The 9340-nt window shown below is 37.3% G+C and overlaps 1 protein-coding gene across 3 annotated transcripts in view; it reads right to left on the minus strand.

The window, feature by feature from the left end:
- Nucleotides 1–7960, minus strand: part of IL33 (interleukin 33) — a 32445-nt gene extending 24485 nt beyond the window's left edge. Inside the window, exon 1 of one of the 3 annotated variants that reach the window (XM_033123885.1) lies at nt 7831–7960. The gene's annotated coding sequence lies outside the window, so the exon portion shown is untranslated. Of the gene's footprint in view, nt 1–7266; nt 7373–7676; nt 7806–7830 lie in introns of those variants that run through there. The other 2 variants (XM_033123879.1, XM_033123882.1) reach the window with 2 other exon arrangements.
- Nucleotides 7961–9340: the final 1380 nt, after the last annotated feature.

Genomic DNA, 9340 nt, shown 5'->3' on the forward strand with positions numbered 1-9340 from the left:
CTTACTCAAAGTCACACAGCTAGTGAGTGGGTACGGGGTGGAGCTAGGACCAGAACTCAGTTCTCCCAACTCATGGAGCAATATCTGTGACTGCGTTTTCCTCTGTACCTTGCTGCTATTTCTTTAAAATATTAAACAACAGCAAAGACAAACAAAGTATGAAGAAAGTACAGGGAATAGTTCCAGTTTGTTAGGGAACTTTTTGGTGCTGTCTCTGTGTCTCATGTACCGGGTTTAATAACTGATTACATTCTTACACAGTGCAATGTCCCATCTCTAGGAACCAAGGAAACTGCTCACTTTTTTGAATGGGTGTAAGGGGATGCAGTCTTTTTTCGTTTCCTTCTAGCTTGTAAGGAAGGCAGCATGAGGGTAGAGAAAGGTTTTAGAAGATGTGAGTGATTAAAACTGAGTCACAACAAACAGTTCTGGAACAGCATTCTATATAGGGTGGTAGGAACAAGGTGGTGGGAACAAAATGTCAGCCTGGATAAATGCTTTGCTGAGAAATAATCAAGGAAAAAGCAGGTGGCCAGTCACAGCATGTGTATATACCTGAGTCATGGATCATAACTCTGAACTAAAAACTGGAGGTAAAATCCAATCTGTTTTAATTCAGTTCACTGCTTTAGACCTGCCTTGTTTTGCTTTCTAAAAAGTTTATACCTACCTAGATCCACAAAAGAAGACAACTTGCAAGGGTAGTCAATGCTGATATATCAAAATGTATCATCTCTGTTTATTCATGAAAAGATAGTAATTGCATCTCTGTGTGTATGTGTATGAATGTTTGCATGAATTATTTCTAGATCTTGCCTAATTGTCTGCAAATATATGCCAACAAGTGTGAAAACATCTGGAATTGGCAACAATCAAAACAGATGGCTCAACTGAGGATGAAAACTTATGCATTAATGTCAGCTTGACTCTGGGAATAGTGCCCAGATTCCAAAGCCTAAAATGGTTTAATATTTGCACAATTCCAAATCCTAACAAAGATATGGTTCTTTGGGCATTATTCTAAATTCAATCAGGTGACTTGCTGTTTGTTTTTTAAGAGAAACATGAGATTTTTAGACAGGCAAAGCTTCAGATTTTGAAGCTCATCTTCAATGTAGAGTGCAATATATGTCTTTAAATTGGCCATTGTAAAGAAGCAGGCTGATTTGGGTATGGTATATTTTTCAATCACATAAAACATTGATAAGACGAAATTTATTCCAGATTCCACATATATACGTTTAAGGCCCGTGAAAGTGTACCTAACTTCCATTCCTAGTGGATACTACTAGATACTTCTGGAATTGATCCTGGGAACTAGTAGGCTTCATTTGAAGACCACTTTGGAATACTAAGGAATAACAGGAGGAGTTTCTAAAAGAATGAGCCAGACATTTATGGAAATGGGGAAAGAAAGACTCTAGTCTCTATAATCTAGGAGCAAGACAAGGAAGCCCCAAGCACCAGATGAGGTAGCAAAACTTTGCAATGGTGGAAGATAAATGGACCAGCCCTGCTTTAAAAATAAAAACATTCTTTTAAAAAAGTTTTCTCCTTAAGAATGGAAGTCAACTACTGGTTTAGTAAAGTGCTTGCTAATTATACTATGAAGACTAAAGATAAGTTTCAAAAATGCACTTTGCTTTGCCTGAACTTTGTATTTTAAAGATCCTGACATCCAAGAAGATAAGAATTGTCCTTGTGCTAAAAAAAACACAAAAAACAAACGCGTCAACCAATCGGCTTTTAGTATTTCGATGTCACAAGTAGAACCTCTATATGATCAGGTTTATCAAATACTTGTGATAAATTGTACAAAGCAGATACTTTGTTAAATGATATGTTATTTTAACAATGTATTAATGAAGAATGTTACTGAGAGTAACGCAGCAGACATGGCAAACTATGAAGTTCTGTTAAAGTAGAGTTTTATTAGCTCATAATGATTCAACAATAACTTGATTAAATTTTCTTAACGTATGTTATATTCAAGGTCTATCAAAACTCAATTTGTGACCATGGGGTTAAGAGAATCCTTTTTTTTTTCTATTATCATGTAACATTTTTTAAAAAGTGATTCCTGACTTTTCTTTTTTTCTGAAACCTCAATACAATATGATGGTTTGTTTTCTTTCCTAATTAATGTTGCCTTGCAAGTGAGACACCACAGAGGAGTGCCTCAGCTCCAAAATTACAATCAATCCTAGGGAAGATTTTTTTCCCTATGAAATTTATTTTTAAGTTGAAGGAAAAAGATTTGTCAGTAGGTTCTAAAACATATGGATCCCACATTCTCAAGTGTGGTGGTCAAGGAGACTAACTGGCAGAATTAAATAAGCACTCTATTTCATGGTTGAACAAATTAAAGGATTGTCAACGTCTGTGTTTAAGAATGAAATGAGCTGACTGGAAAATAGTCAGATGGGAAACGGACACATGCTCCATGTGACTGGTTCCTTTTTCATTTACTTATGCTCATGCCATACCAGCTATTAAACGTTTTTGAACATCTCCCCTGGATAGACCCCGAGATTCTTTTTCACAGCCAAAAAATGTGATCACCACCCAGTAATACACTGAACCATGTATCAGATGATATTAAATTTGATTATTCGAAGACATTTAAAAATTAAGGATATGGAAGCTTTCTACTCACAGGGGTGAGAGTTTCTACTCATTGACCTGAACAAACTGAGCCACAAGCCACACCCTGGAGACATAATTCCCATAAAAGTTTAAACAGAGCTGCCTTGTAAATGATCAGAAAACACAGCTCAGAGGTCTGGAAACGTGCCCACCACAGTATGAAAGGCCTCTGTCTCCCACCTCGGACTGCTCTAGCTGTTGCCCAAATTGCTGACTTCATCCTTTACGTGAGATTCTAAATAGGTTCAACCTTTGTTACCTGGTAGTTGGGTTTGAGGCAAAAACTACTAAAGTGGAAAAACTGTACTACACACAGTCCTCTGTGTCTTATTCTTCAAGATAAGCCTTAATCATTTTCCTCCTATGGACAGATGTGACCTCTTTCTGAGTATACCCAACGATATAGAGCAAAGAAATGTAACTGATGTCCCTTCCTTTGCCAAGAAGAGGCCTGGCATATAATAGGTACAAAAATATCCAGACCTAATTATGAGCCACAGCCCTAGAAGTTACACTGGTTACTGCGTGGTTCTGCCTAGATAGTAGGGAGAGCCAATGAGTCTAAACCCCGTCTAAACTCTTTTAGGAGCATCTGCCACGAATAACCAGGGGCAAAAAAAATTGGATGCTGCTAAAACATGGACTTCTATCTAATTTTTATACTTTTATGAATTAAGAGATAGAAGGATTTATAAACAATATTTTTCCCCACTGGGACATCACAATGCAAATGACTTTAATGCTTCTAAATGCTGAGTCTGATCTCATGGCCTCATAATACCGAGGAGAAATCCTTCCAGGTGACATAATAAATGGTCATAATGGGACAGCCAGATGTAAGCGCTCGCTACATGTCATGTCTTGGCATGGACCCTCCAGAATTTCTGAGAAAAACAGTTTATACTCCTTTGGGTTACTAACATCCAATTTATTCTATTATTCCAGCACACCGTTTAATAAACCACGTGGCTCTTGAGTAAGTCAGTGAAGAAAAAATATGAACCTTCTTTGATAAAGTAGTGCTACACACATATTCAGGTAATATGGATCTTACACAAGTCATAGTAAATTTTTTTAAAAAGGAAGCTGAAGATAGCCACCATGTTATATTAGAATGAATTTTGGCACCTACGTCTGTGGCTGAAACTTTTTTAAAAGATTACAAAGAAATAGTACTCAAGGATACTTAATATTACTACTAGTAATTTACTGACATGAAGCAATCATGCATGCTGTACTGATCAAGTATTGTTTAAACAGGATTGCTAAAGAATGTGGACAAGTAATACATACTATACAGATAAACAATAATGGAAAAACAAAACCTCAGGAGGAAAAATTTTACACTAAATTCAGGTTAGAGGAAAATTCATGTTTGGGTGTAATAAGCCCCCAAATGAAAGAGGCCTTGTTATTGTTTGTTTTGCATTTTGCACCAGAGGAATAAAAATTCAGGCTCACGAAAGTTAAGTAAGATCCCAAATCACCCAGCTAGTCAATGACAGATGATGGATCATTGACTAGCTGGGTCTGACTCTAAAAATCTGTGTTTTATTATTGGGGTGTGGACGAAAAAGGGGAGCTGTAATATATCTAACCGAAAGTAATCTCACAGGGTGATCTGATTACAAATTCCTAAGTGGGCAGGTCATATAGGGTAGTCTTAACACTTTTTTCAATGAAAGGTTTTTAAGCCAGCCCCATTCATTGTTCTTGTGAATCTAGGTTAACACACCTTTGAAACAGCAGAAGTAATAGCACTTTAAGGCAAAACTACTTTCAAGAGAGCATGTAATCTTGTTAACTATTTTGTAATCCAATTCCCACCTGCTTTCTCTTGTAATCTTGTAACCTGCTTTCATGTAATCTTCTTTATGTTCCCTCCTAAATTCCAAAGGAATAAAGAAACTTGCAAAACTGTCTCTCCCCAGAGCATTTGAGATAGTTTCTGGGAATTGTTATCAGTTTGGCTCAAATAAGTTCTTATAAAAAATTCTCTACAGATTTGGGTGTTTTTGTGTGGACATGAGAAAAAACACATGATCTCTTCTTTGTGAAGGAAGTAGAAACTGCTTAAATAACATTTCTTAAACAACTGACACTGATAGAACCAGCAGGGTAAGAAGTTAGAATGGTTGAGGCTGGAACACAGCAGACATGGCAAACTATGAAGTTCTGTTAAAGTCTTTAAGAAAACATTGAATCTTTGTCAGGAAATCCAAGAGAAGTAATGAGCAAAACATTCTTACAATTGCAAAAGGTCTCCGGTGCACTAGTATTGTTAGGGAAAATTGTGATAATCATGTAATTTATGAGGTGTACAAAGTGAAGGGTAATTGAATGTAGATTAGTGTGCTGATTAAAAATGAAGCACCTAGCCAAGTTTGTGGGTTGACTCCTCTTAGTGCTGGCAATACCAGTGGAAATGGCAAATGAAAGTTACATAAGAGAATGGTGGCTGACACGGTATCCTTTTCCTCAGCTGACAATGAATGTAGCCCTAAAGAAAATACGTGTTATGTTTTAATGTCATCCCATTAATATTTTTATGTTTGAAAATGATGGAAACTGAACAGAAAGTGGTTTCAGAAAGATTAGAGATGCATTAAATGAAGAAGATAAGAGATGTGTTATTTAGAATCTGTCTTCCTTTATGGTTCTTTTTCCTTCATAGGACTTGATTCTGGGTGTTAATGTCTGGTCTGAAATTCACTGATTATGTCATCTTGGGTTAGTACAATCTTTCCAAATCTCACTTGTTTAATTTTATAAATTGGAGAAGGACAAATCTCTCTCCCAGAGGTGCTGGAACGATAAAATGGGATAATGTGGGAAGAATAGCTCACATTTAGAACACGTTCAGTGGTTAATCAGTTACCTTTACCAACTGCTTCTGACTTGCTTTACTAGCATAAGCATCACAGCGCCTCTGTAGGGTAAGGTGGTTTGTTGTCGTTTGTTTGTTTGTTTTACATTTTGCATCAGAGAAAAAAATTCAGGCTTAGGAAAGTTAAGTAAGATCCCTAATTACTCAGCTAGTCAATGATAGATGATGGATTTGAGACCTGTCTCACTCTAAAAAAAAAAAAAAAAATCTGTGTTTTTTATTGTTATGCTTTATTTTACTCTTTACTTAAAACAAAAACAAAAACCTTCACTGATATAGCATGATCTACCAACAATAATAAGGTCAGTACAGTATGTGAGCCTGTGCCAGGAGTCTGCTACAGGGAGGAGGTACCCCACACTCCTCGCTCCCCATTACTACTCCCTGCGCCACAATGAACTTTGCCTGTCCTCTATAGCTGTTTCCCTTCAAAAGTTTGCTTTTGCATGCAGGTATCAGCACCAGAGAGCCCAGAGGGAAACCAAAAAGAGGTTATAGGTTCTACCACAATTTCTTGAAGTCCTTGAACCAAATATCCTTTTAGTTTTTAACAGAATTAAGGTTTCTTTCTGCTGTTCAAGGAGATTTTTTTTGGTGTTAATGTTTCTAAATGTCCCTGCCAAACTGATATAAAGAAGGAGAATTCTAACTGACATGCTTAATTCCCACTGTGTTTGCCAAAATTTCAGCTTGTTGAATGAAAGATACATTAATTTTGGCACCGTCCCATTCATATCTCCAAAAAAGACCTCATGCTATCAGATTTACTAGCATAAAGTTTCCCAGATGTATACGAGTATTTTTTCTTCCCCACTCACCCAACCCCTGTATTTTCCTGCAATGACTTAATCGTGTGGAGGGAGCAGAACTTTTTTTAACCACTGAAGTTCAAGCACATCCCCTGAAGTTCGTTGCAAGCTGTTTCTTTAACCCTCTGCAGTGGCAGCTCCCATTTCTCAGTCTCTTCCCTTACTTTCACCCCTAAGTGAAAGTTCCCCTCAGAATTCTTCCCTCTGTATAAATAGGAAGGGAAGGGACGTACATTCTGGCTATGGATATTGTGAGTCAAACGATGAGAAAGAGCGAAATATCTACATAATGCTTTGCCGAGCAAGTAGGAAATCCAGGGGCCCTTTTAAAGAGGAATGCAGAAAATGTGAAATCTGAGTTGTAGACAGTGACGCCTGCACAGAGTTCTTAACTATTTAAAGGATACTACCCAGCTATGTGATTCGGTTCAAGGACCCCAAACTTTGGGAAATAGAGAATTCTGAATTTTTCTGAACCTGTGTTCAGTTTTGCCTTTTCAGGGATGAAATTAAAAGAAGAACATCAAGTATCTGAAAGACAAATGTGAGAAGCAATAGGGAGGGATGCTGGAAATAGCACAGGACCACGGTGGCATACTGGGATACTTTAAACTGAAGCAGCACAGTGCTGAGGAAGGATTGAGAGTCAGGAAGGTTCCAATCCTATCCTACGCACTCAACTCTCAAGTCGCCAAAGACCTGCTGGAATTTGTGTACAGCCACTATACTTTTGGATTTTGTGCCATTTTATTTATTAAAAGAGTCTGAAGATGTATATTCATGCATGGAAAGGTAAGGCAGATAAAAGAGCAAGGAGAAAAAAATTGCCAAAAGGTAGACAGCAAGAAATAGAGAACAAAATGAACTTTAAAAGGAAAATCTAAATGAAGAAGAGCAGCAAAACTAATGAGATTTTGAACTTACCTGTTTAGGATGTCAATTCCTTATTTCTTTCACAAATGGTTTATTTTTCAGCAGACGATTTTGAGGGGATGATACCCAAACAATTCTAAGTTTGTCTTGGATAAGCATTAGGAATATGAAGTAGAATTATCAACGTCGTGAACTTTTGTGGTGGGGAGAGGAACATTTACTATAAAGACGATTACAATTTTTTTTAGCAATCAATAATTTTCCAAATCCCCAAAGGAAATTAAAATGGACTTATAAGTTAGTAGCAATTAACACCATCAACTTATACTACTATTGACAATAATAAGAAATCAGCCTAACTCATTATTTTATACAAATAAAACACAGTTCTTCATGGTTCCCAAGGTTTTTACTTTGCAAAACCTGACAAAAATATATCAGAATAGTGGTTTCATTCTTACCTGGTGATCTTGTTTTGATATCTGCCCTGCAACACTGCAGCCTTGTGTTAAGAGAGCTTGCAGATTTTATTTGTTGCCCAAAGTTTGGCAAAGAACCAAACTGCCATAAAAAGGGAAATCTGATTGGGTGAGAATTTAGAAGGGTTTTACTTGCCTGTAAAAAGCCAGTAGCTTTACAGTCCTGTCAAGCTCTGTGATTTACTGCTTTCTGTCTTCTCCCCATCTCCATCTTAAATTAATCCAGCAATTATGGATTTTATGGTCTTTGCTTTTCCTTCCAACTCACATCAGAATCACATCAACTGCAACTCCCACTCCATCTTTAACTCAATATCTTTTCTCTTCCCTCACACATTTCGACTTGGCTCCCTTCAGAGTTGAACTTAACAACCTCCCTTCAGTGATGTTTATTTGGAAACTCTTTCGTCACTTTATACTTTTGACCATTGGCTTTTTTATTTACATTTTTCACAAAGAGGTCAGTTTATTCTTTGAAATTCCTTTATACATAGGGTCACCTCCTATTGCATATCAGTAATATGCAGCTTCTCTGCAAATAAGATCCCTCAGATAGTCCATGTATCTCAACATATCTTACCTGCCTCTCTGCTCCTCATTGTCTATTTATCCTTTTATCCACCTCAAAAAAATCTCACAGAAGATAATTGCTTTTAGTTGCAAAAGGAAGTCCTGAACTGTATAGATCCTATCTCTTTTTACCTCATGAAAAATGTTGCTCCTACATACCTTCTCTCCCTTTCTTTTGGCATCTGTAATATAACCATAGTAGGAAATAAAGAGATGAAGAAGATGCTTTTTAAAAACTCGGGCTGTTTCTGTATCCTAAGATCATACATCCAAAGAAAGACTGCTGTTGTACTTAGAAGGATATTGTGATGGGCTGTTTGTTACATATACGCAGGCCTAGCAAACCCCCACAACTATCCAACCCACAAGTTTAGAAGGATGAACTTGAAACAAAAGGGCAGAAAAAATGTTCTGTAAAATTAAATAACAGGAATCTTTTCATTTTACTCTTGGCATAGTGAGGAATAGAATTTTACGGTTCTAAAATCCAGGGGAAAGTGAAGCTAAGATGGCAACAGGTAGCTGGTCACGGCTTAGGAAATTTATGACTGTGATAAAAATCCCCTTCAGAAAAAAACAACAAAGGAACATGGAAATCTCTTATCCAGTTTAAAGCTGTTTCCTGCTTTGTGTAGTAATGTGCTTTTGTCATCCCCAAACCTGAGCAATTAACTGCTACAAGCCATAGTGTTGTGTTTGTGAGGAATGAGGAAAGAGGGCTGTGTCTACTCTTGGGGTAAAGCAGTAGAGACAGAAGGTGGACAGGCAGGAAGCTGAGATGACCCGTGCTGACAGGGAATTGCTCTGTGTGCAGTAAATGGGAAGGAAAAGTGACAAATAATGTCAGGGAATGTCAAGTGACAAGGGAATGTCAGCATTCTTCACTCTGGGAATTCTTACAAATACTGAGATTATAAGGGATAAACAGTGTGGCTTTATCATGTATTGTGGGGAGCCATGATTTCTTGTTATTTTAAAGCCTTGCAGACTGGCTCAGTTTGTGATTAACTTGTTTCAGCTTCTAAGGCATTATCTCTGCCTGTTCCTGGAGGGTGCTTGCGAGCTGCTGAGAAAGT

The sequence above is a fragment of the Rhinolophus ferrumequinum genome, chromosome 12 (genome assembly GCF_004115265.2).
Source record: "Rhinolophus ferrumequinum isolate MPI-CBG mRhiFer1 chromosome 12, mRhiFer1_v1.p, whole genome shotgun sequence".
Lineage (NCBI taxonomy): Eukaryota > Metazoa > Chordata > Mammalia > Chiroptera > Rhinolophidae > Rhinolophus > Rhinolophus ferrumequinum.